Consider the following 14,236-nt stretch of genomic DNA (forward strand, 5'->3'; position numbering starts at 1 on the left):
CTAGAGAGCTATCCATCTATGGTTCTATCTCTACCTGAATATATAGCTACTGGTTAACAATGTTCTTGGAAAACTCAGTTCCAAAAGCCATTATGTTAATGGAATACCACAGCCAAGCCAGCCTGGAAATCATCATCATCAAATTATATTGATAGGGTGTCCATTTGTGCACAGGACTATAATTTACTTGGCTCATCCTGATGCCTCACGACCAGCCAGGACAGCGTAGCATGATATAGCACAGACCACTGCCTCTACTGGGAAGAATCTTCTCTAAATCTAGTCTAATCTCCATAGGTTCCTACAGATTTGGAAACAGAGGTCATGAGCTGCCCAAGATCATAGTTAGAACTAAAGCCATCAAAGTATAATCTGGTGTTGTTTCCATCCACCTATGATGTTCTTTTTGTCTTGGGAGTGGGGGAAGTATATATTAATTCTAGTTTTGTTGTTCTTATTGTTATTGTTGTGGATCTGGGACCTCATCAGAGTGGGAAACTTGTGGTATAAAGACTCCCCCTAGGATATAGTTTAGTTTTTCTCTTACATTTAGTCTTTTTTTTTTTAAACTCTTTGTTTCTGTCTTACTATCAATTCTAAGACAACAGAGTGGCAAGGGCTAGGTAATGAGGGTTAAGAGACTTGCCCAGGGTCACACAACTAAGAAGTGTCTGAAACCAGATTTGAACCCAGATGGCTACATTTAGTCTTAAAGAGTTAGCGAAGGGCAACAAGAGACTCAGTCACAAGTCATTACTTAATCCCAAATTTTCCTGACTTCAAGACTAGGTCTCTTTCTACTATACCATACTGCTTCTCAATTTTAAAAATGACGAATAGGAAACATGCATCCAATGATAAAAAATATCAGATTTCATATTATATTCTTTTAAGGTAAAGAGCTAAATAAGAGGAAAGAAAAAAGGAAGATATATAGGATGAGTGACCCTGACAGTATGGTAGAGGAGAATAAAGAAGAGACCAAATCAGAAGACTAATTCTTAGTTCTGACACTTAGTGTCTAGGTGACCTTGGGCAAGTCACCTAACTCCCCTGTGTGTCTCATTTTTCTCATTTATACAATTAAGATAATTCCCAAGGTCATTGTGAAGAAAGCACTTAAAAGAAAAAACTTAAAGTACCAGCTAGGACTCTAGGGTCATTTATTTAAAGCTGTAAGGAATCTTAGAAACTATCTAATCATTAAAAGCCAACCTAGAGATATGAGGTCCTGGGTTCAAATATGATCTCAAACACTTCTTAGTTGTGTGGCCCTGGGCAAATCACTTAAGCCCCATTGCCTAGCTCTTACTGCTCTTCTGCCTTTGAACCAATACAAAGCATTGATTCTAAGACAAAATGGAAGGAAGGAAGGAAGAAACCCTTTGATTCAACCCTTTAATTTTACAAATGAGGAAATTAAGGCTTACAGATTTTTAAGTGATTTGTCCAAGGTTGTACAGTAAATGGCAGAGGAAGTATATGAATGCAGGTCATCTGAGTCCAAATCCATCCTTCAGGGTTGATTGGATAAATTCGATCATAGCCATTTTTTCCCAGAGGATCAGTATACAGGGTTTCATTTATAGGCCATGTCCCAGGCCTCCCAGAAGAAAAAGGGAGAAAAACAGCTAGTATTATTGACATAGGTAACAAATAAGATGATGATGAGATTGGCATCCTATTCAATTTGATAAATAAATAGATATCAGGGTGGTGTAGTGGATAGAATGCTGGACTTAGAAACAAGGAAGGATAGAGGAAGTGAACAGCATTTATCATTTAGTCATCTCAATCCTGCCCAACTCTTTATGACCTTTTGGGGGGTTGTTCTTGGCAAAGATACTAAAGGATTTGATATTTCCTTCTCGAGCTCATTTTGCCCAAAAACAGATGTGGAAGTGTCTGAGTACAGATTTGAACTCAGGTATTCCATGCCAGCACTCTATCCACTGTACCAACTAAATGGTCTTTATACTGTAAATATCAGCCAATAAGGCTTTGCATTAAGCACTGGGTGTACAAGGACAAAAATTAAACAATTCCTCCCCCTGAGGGGCTTGTAGGCGGGCAAAAAAAAGTGTACGTAAGTAAATATGAGGTTCCTATAAAGTAATGCTACATAATTTCAAGAGCACAGGAATAAGTTCAAGAATCAAAAGCTTCCTGTCAGAGTTCACTGATTTGTTCTTGGGAAGAAGGAAACAATGTTTATTAAGCATCTACTACATACTACTACATGTGCCAGACTAAGTAAGCCCTTTATAGAAATGCTCTTTTTTGATCCTCAGGACAACTGTGGGACGTAGATGCTAACACTATCCTCTTTTTACAGATGAAGAAACTGAGGCTGCCCAGAGCCACACATCTGAGGCAGGGATTCTAACTCAGGTTTTTCTGTTGCCTCCTATCCCTATGCCACCTAGGATTTCTAGGAAGAGGAGAAGAATGATGAATGGCCAAGATATTTTAAACCCCTTGGAAACATTTCACTGGGGGACCTAGAGTTTTAAAATATTATCACTTACTTTGGCCTTTTCTTAGAACCATCTGAGCTCAGCTACTGTCCTCAGTGCAGAAGCCTTTACTTTATTCATAATCAGGACCTGCACCATCTGGAGAGAGACTGAGGCAGAGACACACAGAGAGAGGAGAGACAGAGAAGGGAGAGGGGAGAAAGAGAGAGAATAGAAGAGCAAGAGTAGGAGAGGAAAAAGGAGGGAAGGAAAGGGCGGAGGACTGCAACTTTACAAGATAGGAGGGATTTCCCTCCAGCCTGTTCTGGAGCCTGAGCTCATTTTCACATCCCACTCATTCACAGCTGACTCCCGAAAGCAAGAAAAAAATAAAAGCCACCCCCGTGTTCTGTTTCCTACCCCTGCCCTTGACCTGGGGCCACAGCCCAGAAAGGAAGGCTTCACTCCCCTCCTAGCCACAGAAACCAAATGACCCCAGTGGCCATCTCTCTGCCAATCTGAAATGAGCCTATGCCAAAGGAAGTGAGCAGTGTTGGGGATCAGGGAAGCTTTTATGTGGCTGGTTTCTGTTCCTGGATTTCTAACCATTTCCCCTCTGCGCCTCCTTTGACTCTCACTTTTAGAGGGACTGCTTCTTTCCTATAGGAGCATGGGATTGATTCTGCTAAGGCTGAGTTCCATACACTGTCTGCCAGAGAATATCCTCTTAGCAAGTGATCTGTTTTGTGTCAGAGGGGACAAAACATCCCCAAATCCAATTTGCTGTAGCCAAAGACAAGGCTCTGTGGAGAGGGTGGGGGAAGTTTCCCGGAGTCCAGAGGGCAGACAGGAAAGTGCCTGCAAGCTTGCAAACACCTGTTAACTGTTAAGTCTTCTCAGGGCCCTCTTTTCTGTGGGGATTTAATCCCAGCCTGCCTTTCATCTTGCCAGCAGCTGTTAGGCCAGAGCAGGGATGATGAAGAAACTCCCAGTGTACCCAAATGATTCCCTTTCCATAAAAGTAACAGTTGGAATATTGGTCAGGAAAAGAAAGTCCCATCCATCTGATAGGAGCCAAAAATCTAGAGCAAGGAGGGGCTTCTGAGACTAGGTCAGCAAACTATGGCCCAATGCCTCCTTTTTGTATACTATCAAGAGCTAAGACTGTTGAGTTTAGGGGACAGCTGGGTGGCTCAGTAGATTGAGAGCCAGGCTCAGAGATAGGAGGTCCTGGGTTCAAATTTGGCCTCAGACACTTCCTAGTCATGTGATCCTGGGCAAGTCACTTAACCCCCATTACCTAACCCTTCCCGCTCTTCTGCTTTAGAACCAATACACAGTACTAATTCTAAGACAAAGGGTAAGGATTTAAAAAATGAGTTATTAAACTTTTTTAACCACAATAAAACTTTATTCAAAAAAATGTAAAAACCATTCTCAACTCACAGGCCATAGAAAAACTGCCGGCTACATAGTCTGCTGACCCTTGATCTAGCCCCACCTCTTTATTTTATAGTTAAGGAAAGATTAAGTGAAATTCTGAGACTATTAAGCGATTTGCCAGGTCACACAGGTAAGAGATGAAAACTGAATCTCGAGCCCATATCAAATCAGCCAACAGTCACATTGCCTGGAGGATGTCGATATTTTCTTGTTTCTTTTTAATGCACAAATAGGCTATTTTACAGTCTAGTATACATATTAGATTTCACTGCTAGCCCATAAGCCCCATGAGGTCAGATGGTCTTGTCCAGATTGTGTAGGGTACTGGGTTCTACACACAACTGGTCCTCATTGAACTTCATAGGAAGTCATAATATGTGAGCTGAATGTATTTTTGAGAGGAAAGAAATAACAATAATCCAGAGTAAGCTACCCAGAGCTGTTTGCTAGAATAATTAGGTCAAAGAAACATGAGGTCGCCTAGTTCATATGCCTGCCTCTGGGCAAGGCTAGATATAGCCAATCTCAAGCAGTCCAGTGTAGATTCTTAAGGAAAGGGCTCCCCCACACACTCATTTCAACAACCCCCTGGTCCACAAAATCAGGGAGTCATTTTTAATGTCTAATTTCAGTTTATTCAGCTTCACTTTATGAATATTATTTCTACAGAATAGCCCCTCCCTGGTTTGCTGAAGAGATGGTTCTACTGCTTTCAGTTGTATCTGACTCTAATCCCATTTTCTCCACAGAGAAATTGGAGTGATTTGCCATTTCCTCCTCCAACCCATTTTATGAAAAACTGGGGTGGTTTGTCATTTCCAGCTCAATTTACAAATGAGGAAACTGAGGCCATCATGGTTAAGTGCCTTGTCCAGGCTCACACAGAAAATAAGTGCCTAAAACCAGATTTGAACTCAGGAAGATGAATCTGCCTAATTTTAGATGAGGCATTCTTTCCACTGCGCCCTCTAGCTGCAGATGCTCAAACCCTCAGATTAGCCTACTAGAGTAGGCTCCTAAACATCTAATCAAGGTAAAATCAAGGGACTAATCCTAACAGGGAAGGCATCACAACTCTGCCCCCAAATAGGCTTTCCCTAGCCCCCTGGATTCCAGAATCAGGAACACCAGATCAAAGTTAGCCAACACTATTCTAGCAAGGAACCCTGAACACATGGATTTCAGAGCAGAAGTGGACCCTTTGCTCATTTCTAACCCCTTCCCCCAACGAAGGGAAAACAAGTGAAGGAAACAAGGCAGTGCCAAATAAGTGACAGTTGTCAGAAATAACTGTTCAAAGAAGCAGAACCAGGAGAACATTGTACACAGAGACTGATACACTGTGGCACAATCAAATATAACAGACTTTTCTACTAGTAGCAACACAATGATCCAGGACAATTCTGAGGGACTTATGAGAAAGAACAGTATCCCCATCCAGAGGAAGAACTGTGGGAACAGAAACGCAGAAGAAAAATAACTGCCAGATCACATGGTTCAATGGCAATATGATTAGGGTTTTCATGTTAAAGCATTGCTCTACTGCAAATATGAATAACATGGAAATAGGTTTTGAACAATGACACATGTATAATCCAGCAGAACTGCTTGTCAGCTGGGGAGGGGGGGGTCATAAATCATGTAACCATGAGAAATATTCTAAATTGTAAAAATGTTTAAAGAAATAACTGTTTAATACACTATCTTCAAAGCAAGCTATGGGTAGAATTTTAAGTGTCTTTACAACCAAAAAAAAAAAAAGCATGTGGTGAAAAATGGATTGGATTTCAACTAAAACAAGTTTTCTTTCCCCACACTGGATTCTTTCCATTGTGATGGCTCTTCTTAATTTCCTACTACTCTTTTCAATCAATCAAAGGGCAGGTTACAAAGCACAAAACAATCTTGGTTCTGCCCCTGCTTACCTGTGTGGCCTAATTTTATCCTCTGGAAATTGAAAGGATTAAATTAAATGACTACTATTCTTTTTAAGTACACAGGGTTCCTTCCAGCTTTAAAATCTTGAAATTCTGTGTACTTTTCCCACTTTATAAACAGAAAAACTGAGGCTCAGAGAAATATATTGATTTTCCCAAAGTCATACAGTTAGCCAGTGGTCAAAAATATATATATAATCCAAACCAAAAAACCAAGGCTAGAGTCACAGACATTCATTGAAAATTAAAACAGGCAAGAACTAGAGATTAAGCCAGTCGCATTGTTTAAAAGAAGAAACAAGTTCTTAGAAGTTGAGATTTGCTCAGGTCACTTAAATAAGGGTTCAATTCCATGACAACCAGTGCTTTTTCCCTCAAACCATTCAGTATCCTCAGGAGTAGCCCATGGTATCATTCCTGTACAGATCATCTTGTCTGTTTGAAGGGTACATTACAGAATTTTCACTTGGATCCAAGCCAAAGAAAAGATATATATACCATATCCTTAGTCTGGAAATCCCCTAGTCATTTTTCAATAAAGGAAACCCAAGATTAAAACTCCAAAAGCAGGAGACAGCTAGGTGCACCAGTGGATTGAGAGCCAGGCTCAGAGACAGGAGGGTTTGGATTCAAATGTGACCTAAGACACAGAAAACTTTGTGATCCTGGACAAGTCACTTAACTCCCATCATCTAGCCCTCACCACTCTTCTTTCTTGGAACCAATATATATTATTGATTCTAAGATGGAAGATAAGTATTCTTTTAATGAGTAATGGACACCTTTCACCCTTAAGGTACTGATGACTTTCATTCAGTCAGTCAATAAGTATTTCTTAGGGGGTCTACCTACTATGTGCCAGGGTCTATGCTAGACTTTGAGAATTCATAGACAAAAAGAACAATTATTGCCTTCAAGAAACTTAGTCTTCTGATTGGAAATGATGGATGTACAAATAAAGATAAATAGGAAATATATGCAGAATAAGTGCAAAGTAATATGGGAAAACACTTATTTTGTGGGGGGGGGACAAGTGAGGGAATGAAGAGGGATCTCATGTAGGAGATGGCAACTGAGTTGAGTTTTGAAGGAAGATAGGAATTCTAAATTAGAAGGTACAGTGGATAGAGCATCACGTCTGAAGTCAGATCTGAGTTCAAATCCAACCTCAGATACTTTCTAGCTCTGTGATCCTGGGAAAGTCATTTAATCCTGTTTGCCTCAGTTCCTTCATCTGTAAAATGAGCTAAAGAAGGAAATGGAAAACCACTCCAGTATCTTTGCCAAGAAGACCTCAAATGGGATCATGAAGAGTCAGACACACCTGAAACGACTCAACACACATAGAAATTCTAAGAAGCAGAGGAGAGGAGAGAGAACACTCCAGGCATGGGAAGACAAACAGCCTATGCAGAAAGAGAGAGAGGGAAGATGGCATTTGTGAAGAGGGGGATAGCAAATAGACCTCTTGGGCTGGAACACATAGTATTTGAAAGGGAATCATGTGCAATAAACCTGGAAAGATAAGTCAGAGTCTGTTAAAGGCTATTTAATGCCAAGATGAGATGGAGCCCTGGACATGGAGTCAGGAAGAGCTGAGTGCAAACTCAAATTCTTTTTAGCTGTGTGACCTTGGGCAAGTCACCTAATCACTGTCAGCCTCCTTTTCCCCAACCATAAAATAGAGATAGTAAATAGTGCCTACCTACCTCTCAAGATTGTTGTGAGGATGAAAGGGGAGAGTATATTTGTAAGGTGCTTAGCATAGGGTCTATCAAGCTTACAGTAGGTTCTTAATAAATACTTATTCCCTTCCCTTCTGGTGCCTCAGCCTTAAACCTAAACGTGGTGCCCTGAAAATCTTGATTCCTAGCTATACAAGCAAGCCTGGCAGAATGGAAGCTCCTTGAGGAGCAGTGGGAGCTGGAAGGGGGAGGGGGGGCAGGAGGATTGGCTTGAAGCCAGTTCAGTTTTTTGTCTTTGTATTCCCAGCACCAAGCTCAGTGGCTGGCACATGGTAGACATTTTTAAATGCTTCTTAGATTGAACTGAATTTAATATCTACCAAGCAGAGTGGCCCAGCCTCGGGGCCACAGAAGGAGGTCTCGTCTCTGCTCTCTGAATCGCCATGCCCTGCCTTCTTTTCTTTTCTTTTTTTCTAAAGCCCATCTATTATTGCCTAGCAGCATGGGTTTACTTCACTCTCACTGCTGACTCTCGCTTTATGCTCCAACTTTAATGTTATAGACCTGGCGGAGGTTGGGGGTGGGGCGGGGGGAGGGAGGAAGAAGAAAGAGGAAGGGATGGGGAGGCGAGGGGAGCCGAGGTGGTATTTCACTCCTTATTAATAGCCAATGTCTGCGTGGCTCTGAATGGACTAAGCAGTGTTCATCAGAGCCTATAGGGCAATTACCCTAATCATGTGGATCTCCTAAACAGCCGCCTGATTTATTAGCCAGACGTCTTTTTAAAATGCCGCTCTTAAATATAAATAACACTTAATCATCCAGCTGTCGTTAAGTTCATGTTATATTGATTTCTTGGAGTGCCACAAATTTGAGGGCCAATGGGCAGGCAGTTGTGTGCAAAGAGCCAGGAGGCAGATTAGTGAAAGGTGGGACTTGGGCAGGTGCTCACGTAAAAGGGAAAGGGGTAAGGCTCTTGCAGCAGTCCTGGAGTCACATCAGAGGATGCCTTGGACAACAGTGGAGATGGCACATCTGTTTCCCTGTGCACACCCAGTCCACCTTTATAGACTATAGCTTTTCCTGTAACCTAACCATTACCACCATACTTCTCTTCCTCAAGTCTTGGCCTTTCTGAAACTACTGCATAGGTTGTATTATTTAATCCTTATAGCAACTCTATTATTATCCCTTTTGACAGTTGGGGAAACTGAGGCCCAGAAAAATTCACCCTAGTTCAAATGACCAATAAGTAGCAGAGCTGGGACTTGAACTAAATGTATATTTATACACATACACTACTTATATATGTATATATTATATATAATAAACATTAGAATGTGAGCTCCTTTAAAAAAACAAACAAACCTTGCCTTCCATCTTAGAATTGATACTGTATATTAGTTCTAAGGCAGAAGAGTGGTATGGGGTCAAATGACTTGGCCAGGGTCACACAGCTAGGAAGTATCTGAGGTCAGATTTGAACCCAGGACTCCCATCTCTAGGCCTGGCTAGAGATCCACTGAGCTATTCAACTTCCTCCTAGAATGTGAGCTCCTTTAGGGCAGGGACTGTATTTTGCATCTTTTTTGTATCCCTAGCACTTAGCAGTGCCTGGTCCATAGTAGGCACTTAATAAATGTTTACTGTTCCACTCTACTCCATCAATCAGGCTCTTGTCATACCTCTGGTCCATCACCACTTGTATACCTTGTTTAGATGACCATGGGACTAAAATATGCATTTTCAGTTACCTCAGAGGAAAGAGAATCTAGAACCTCTCTCTTTCCCAATCCCACACTTAAAACTACAAATCCAGGTTATTTAAATTGTTACCCCCAACCCAATCAGCTCATTGACACCCCTAAAGATTAGAGTTCCCCAAAGGTTCTTACATTAATCTCAAGCAACACTCATTGTGGGTAAAATAATAGAGGAAGCAGAGTGTAGGCAGTCCATAGGCTCTGCAATTCAGATTTCATTGTCTGCAGAGAGGAGCATCAGTGAGCAGGAGGGGGATTGGGGGGACAGAGATGAGAAAAGAAAAAAGAAAGAAAGAAGTTAACTGCCTCCTAGTCTTCCAAAAAATATTTGCCAAACATCAGTGTACATCCAAGATAAAGTCCTCTGAGAGTGGGAAAAAGCCCCCAAGACCGAGTAGATACTCTCTGAATGCCCAAGGGCAGCTAGCTTTCCAGCACCAACCCAAGAAAGCTTGTAGCACATAAGGCATCCCAGATCTGCCATACATAATCAATTCTTTCATGGCTGGGATTTTTTCCAACACAGTTACCTGCAAACCGATTAAGACCCCCTGAGAAATTAAAGAGCAAGAGGCTGGGGTAGATGAGGAGATGTGGCACGGTCCAGCACTGGGCATGAGAACCAGGAAAATTAGGTCCATTACACATAGGTTTTGCCCAGATACTAATCAATCCTTGATTTGTACTAGAAACCAATTTTATGTCTATTGCTTAGTGAGAAAATGTAGGGATTTTTGAACCTAGATGCTTAGCATAACCACTCCTTGCTTTGAATGAAAATGACATCGAAAGCAATCTAAATTCTCCTTTTGTGCAAACACAAGAAGGCAGAAGAGATTTGTGTGTGTGTGGGGGGGGTTAGTTTTGTAGGAAAACTGGGCTGTAGGAAAGCAGAGAATGGAACAGGAATCTAGGGGCAAGATCTACACAAACATTTGAGAGACCTGGGTCTGAAACCCTTTACTCCAAACAAGGTCTTATGAGGAAATATTTGTTTACCTGGGAGGCATCCCACTGTTGCCATAGTACAATATTTCTATAAAAATCCATGTGCTGCTAAATGTTTGGATCAGTTGTCCCTATCCACATAATTTGAGGGCAGAAATTCAGGTTCCTGTTGAAGCACAGAAAAGAGACTTGTTCGGGGCACTATTGTCAGGCAAGGTTGTACAAGCAGACACATTCAGTCAGGCTCTGAGGGTATGTGTCAAGAAGGAAGTGGGAGGAGGTTTGTATGTGTGCAGATTCACACAATTCTGAAAAGGAAAATCACCCCCCCCCAAACTCCCCCCTTGGGTTCTTTCCATTGTGGTGGCTCTTCTTTATTTCCTTCCACCCTTTTCAATCAATCAAAGGGCAGCTCACACAACACCCAAGAATACAATCCTCCTCCCAGGGTACTAGCTCTGCCTCCTCCCTAGCCTACTCAGAGACCTTTGCAGGAGCTGAAAAAGTTTGGAAATGCCAGAAATGAGGACTGGCTAAGAAAGACCACCATTTCCATGTCTTTCTTCAAGGATTTGTAGAAACTATCCCCCCCCAAACTCCACCCAATCTTTACCTTCTCATAGGTGTGTTTTTTTCTCTTCATTTTTTTTTTGCTTGAAGACATACATCAGACTTTTCCCCACTTGTTCACAAAGCTTCTCTTCCCTCCCTTCCCCCAAACATGATCTTTTAACAGAGGGTATATACTTGTTCTCATCATTGCCAGATTTCCCAGTTCACTAACTCACTAAGGAATAGATCCAGGTTTGAATCCATACCTATATAGTCAATATATAGATTATCTGGCCTATATTGTCAGGCAACCCAAGGTAAATCATTTAGGTTCTAGATCTCCTATCCTTCTTGTTCAAACTTTTGATTCCCACTCTAAGTTGCTCTTTGAATGGAGACCTGGCAAGGCTGGGGACAGTCTTCTGAAGCATCCTGTCTAGGAAAAGTTTAGAAAATGTGAGGCATATGACTGACCAGCCAAGGAGGCAAGGAAGAGCTTTTGGAAGAATGAGGCAGCCACCCTAAGGCTTGTAGGGACTCTGGTGCCTCTTATAGATTTCCCAAAAGTAAGATCAGCCAAGCTGTGAAAGATTTTATCTAAACCAAGAAAGCCTTCCTTAAAAGACAGTAACCATCTGGATAGTGAGGAGATAAAAGCATCTCCACCACTCCATCCCTATGCCACCTCCCCCATGGAGTATCCTCTCCCCCTTCCTTTTCCTCAGCTATACACCTCTAAAGGAATGTGATAGGTTCAGGCAGAGTGTATTGGGGGGAACTCAGCAGAGTGAAAACCATTCCTCCCATACTATACAGTAAAAAGGAAAGGCAAGGTAGAAAAACCAGGCGTGTATCACTAACTCAGTGTTCCCCAATCTTGCCCAAGCTTCCTCTGGTAACTGTGGCTGTGAGTTGGTAAATCCCAACGGGCCCACACTGTCCCTGGACAAGTCAATATAACAGTCCCTGAGGGGAAGCATTCCTTAAGCCCCTCAAAGCCTGAACTCTGTTTCATTTCCAGAAAGGCAGCACTGTGTTTTGGCTCAGTGGCAGCCAGGATGCCTTTTACCGGGAATACGTTCTCGCTTCTAAAGCAAACCCATTTATTCCTTCAAAATTATAATAATAATTAAAATCTCAGAGTGCTCCAAAGGACTGCCCAGCAACATTTGCACTGGGTGGATCTCAGAAGATCTCTGATCAGGTTTCAAACCCCCTCCCCAACTCCCCAAGCCCTCTCCCCTTTAAAAAAAAAAAAGGTAGGTACACTCAAAAGGACTGGGAAGTCAGAAATACTCCCTCAGCTGCTATGGGGAGGAGGGCAATCTTGTATTGAAAAAAATAAATAAATAAAAAGGAGGAGGAGGAGGAGGAGGAAAAAAAAAGAAACACCATTAAAGTCGTGCTGTGGAGAAGTCGGAATGTAAGGAGAGTCAGAAGGGAGAGAAGAGAGGAGAAATACCTATTCTCTTGGCTTTGCACCTAAGCAGGTCTCCAGGTAGAAAGTGTGAGTGTGTGTGTATGTGTGTGTGTGTGTGTGTGTGTGTGTGTGTGTGTGTGTGTGTCTGTGTCTGTGTCTGTGTGCCTGTGCGTGCACGCTTGGTTGGAGCCGGGTTGGTTTAAGGGGTGAGTGGGGGAATCACCAGGATCTGGGAATGTTTCCGCCCAGACACCTCCCTTCACCGACTTCCTCTTCATCTCTCCACTGCACTCCCGGAGCCCACGGATGCGGCCGGACAGACAGCCAGACTGACGGGGAAGGAACCCCCGGCCTGCCGCGGCTCTCTCCGCTATTCCTCCTTCCCCGGCAGGGACCCGCACGCCGCTTAGCTCCTTACCTGGGATTGCCGCTTTTCCCTCCTTCAGCGGGAGCGCCGCATTGACACTGCAGATGGTGTGTCTCTGCCTCTCTCTCTTTCTCTCTCCTCTCTCCCTCTTGTCTCTCCCTCTGTATGTGCGTGTGAGTATGTCTCTCTATGCCTCTTCAATCCCAAATTCCAAACAAAAATACTCCACAGATGCAAAGGGAAGGGGTTAAAAAAAAAGGAAAAGAAAAAACAAGAATAACGTAAAGCCTTTGGCTCTTGGTTAGATCCTTTTCCAGCGTCCGAGGGGGAGAAATGTACAAAAAATTGAAAAGCGATTCCAAGCACCCCTCTTTCGTGCAGTCACCCCCAAAGCCGGGCAACAGCGGAGGCTCTCAGCGGCTGCAGTGACGATTGGGGGCTGCCCCCTGCACCCCCCCCCCCCCGGAGGGCTCGATGTCCTTGATGCCAAGCGGGCAACGGCGGCGTCACTGAGCGCCGCCCATCGCCCAAGTCCAGCGGCTCCCCAGCCCCGGGTGCCCGGGTGGCCGGGCTGGGAGCGCTCTCCCCTGGCACTGCAGCTCTCCCCAGCCAGTCGGGGCTCTTGCCTACACCGTAGGCACCCTCCCCGCCCCCCCACGCGGCCACCAGCTCCGGAGGCAGGCGTCAGCTGGCCAGGCACCACTCGTGTCCCCACCGGAGGGCTCGGGGGGCAATGCCAGGGGACGTGGGGTTCGGCAGCTGGTCCCCAGGGAGACTGGGTGCTGCTGCTACTGCTGTTGCTGCCGCTGCTGCTGCTGCTGCTGCTACTGCCGCCGCCGCCGCCGCCGCCGCTGCCGCTGCTGTTGCTGCTACTGCTGCTGCTCCTGCTGCTGCTGCTGCTGCTGCCGCTACTGCTGCTGCCGCCACTGGAGCTGCTGCTGCTGCTGCTGGGGCTGCTGAGGTTGCGGCGCTGGCGGCGGCGGCGGCTCCAGGGGCTGCTACTGGTGCGGGTCCTCTGGGCTGTCCCCGTGGCTCCCCGGGCGAGCTGGTAGGAAAGTTTGCAGGGGGCAGGGAGCTGGGCTGCCGCTGGCTCGGCCGCCGCCGCCGGAGCTCACAGGCTGCCTGCTGCCACCGCGGCTCGCCGCTGCTGTGCATTGAAGCCCGGCCAAGCGCTGCAAAAACTCCAGCTGCCTGGCGCTCTCCAGGTCCTCCTCTCCTCCCCCCTCCCTCCTTGCTTTCCTCTCTCTCTCTCTCTCTCTCTCTCGCTCTCTCTCGCTCTCTCTCTCTCTCTCTCTCTTCGTCTCTCTCTCTCCCTCCCTCTCTCTATTCCTCCCTCCCTCTCTCCCTCTCCTCCCCTCCCAGCAGCCTACTCTCTCCCTCTCTGGAGCTCTCAGGCTCCAAGCCTGCTACTGACATCTAGACTGTGGGAGAGCTGCCGGCAGAGGGGGTCGGGGGCCGCGGGCTCCCCCAGGATTCGCCACCAATTCTCACTCACACACACGGATATATGCAGAAACGGGCTGAAGCATGTACTGACCCCCACCCGAAACCCACCCAGAGACAGCCATGGATGGAGTCAGAGCAGGGCACGCAGAATGACGGAGGCACACGGATGCCAGAGCAAAGCGAAGAACACAAGGGCTCGGAAAATGGGCCACAGACGCT

The 14,236-nt window shown here is 44.8% G+C and overlaps 1 protein-coding gene across 3 annotated transcripts in view; it reads right to left on the bottom strand.

Annotated features, from left to right (window-relative positions):
* The window catches only part of PLXNA4 (plexin A4), a 690,148-nt gene extending 676,257 nt beyond the window's left edge, over positions 1–13,891 (bottom strand). Inside the window, exon 1 of one of the 3 annotated variants that reach the window (XM_056799707.1) lies at positions 12,623–13,891. The gene's annotated coding sequence lies outside the window, so the exon portion shown is untranslated. The remainder of the gene's footprint in view (positions 1–12,622) is intronic. The other 2 variants (XM_056799709.1, XM_056799708.1) reach the window with 2 other exon arrangements.
* Between the last annotated feature and the right edge of the window lie 345 nt (positions 13,892–14,236).

This window comes from Monodelphis domestica, chromosome 5 (genome assembly GCF_027887165.1).
Source record: "Monodelphis domestica isolate mMonDom1 chromosome 5, mMonDom1.pri, whole genome shotgun sequence".
Classification (NCBI taxonomy): domain Eukaryota; kingdom Metazoa; phylum Chordata; class Mammalia; order Didelphimorphia; family Didelphidae; genus Monodelphis; species Monodelphis domestica.